The sequence below is a fragment of the Theobroma umbraticum genome, unplaced genomic scaffold (assembly GCF_002168275.2).
Source record: "Theobroma umbraticum cultivar Fairchild unplaced genomic scaffold, ASM216827v3 scaffold_95.0, whole genome shotgun sequence".
In the NCBI taxonomy this organism is placed as follows: domain Eukaryota; kingdom Viridiplantae; phylum Streptophyta; class Magnoliopsida; order Malvales; family Malvaceae; genus Theobroma; species Theobroma umbraticum.
This window is the reverse complement of record NW_018397257.1, coordinates 10,831,588-10,832,830: the sequence shown is the minus strand read 5'-3', so window position 1 is coordinate 10,832,830 and position 1,243 is coordinate 10,831,588.

Genomic DNA, 1,243 nt, shown 5'->3' with positions numbered 1-1,243 from the left:
ACTTACTTCAGAGTAAGCCATCTCTTGAAGTGAGAAAACACAGTATACAATGATTGTAGACATTAGTGGCCAATTTTTTAAGAGATTTGGCTTATGAGTCTGTCTCTCTTCAAGTTCTACAATGTTGTTTTTCTGACCAGATTCATTTAAAGAAGGTTCTGACATATCATATGGATCATGTTTTTGATTTCCCTTTCCACCATGTCTGTGTAACGTCTCCTGCATAAGTATTTGGGTCACCATAAAAGAGAGGGAAATAATTAGTAGAAATGCTGTTAGCAATAATCTAAAAACAATCCTTTTGTGATAAAACACCTAGATAGAAAGCATATGCCGCAAAAGGAACAAAACTGTCTAGATGCAAAATGCAATAAATAAATTTGAAAGAATCATTTGGAGGCAAATGCATATGATTTGAGCCAGTAAACAACCATTCAATGAGAAATCAATTGCAGACTAAAAGATAGAAAACCAGCTTAATCTTATTGCCAAGTCAAGGAAGCAAGAGATTTCTCTTTTCCTTTATTTTGTAACTAAGTTCAAAGTATCTGTGGTATGCCATGACGTGGAGAAGTTTGAGCAGAAGCTCTTTGATTCAACGGCATTAACCTTATATTATGAATTTCCAGTATAATATTGTAGCACAGTGTTTAATTATCTCTATCAAGTCTCATCCTTTACAAGTTCAATCAATATGTGGATCTGACCTTACTGAACCTGTTTCTATGATATCAAAATATCCACAGTTCAAAACTACAAAACAATGTCTTAATTGATTAAGTAATGATGAATTTTTATTGCAATTACCATATAGATAAATAGTAGCTGATATCATTTCTAGGGGATTACAAGAAAAAGAAAAAGATGATAAAATAAGTTTGACACTTACAGGAAGCGATCTACAGGCAATAAGAACTCCAACAGAATAAACTGATATTATAAGGCAAGGTAAGAAGTAGGGAAATCTGCAATCATATGCACATCAAATCATCACCACATAAAAGGTAAAGGGGAAAATACGACAAATTGATACTACTGCAACACAGACTACCTCCCAAAAATGGAGCTCTCAGCAAATATGTTTGGATATTTCTCTGCAGGCTAAGGCCATATATGAATCAATAGAAACATGGTTAGCAGGCAAGATATATTTCTTAAGTACCTTCGCAAAGGATAGAACAATGGAACATCTCTACCTGTGCAAAGAAACCTCCAATGGCAGGGCCAATAATCAGTCCTATGC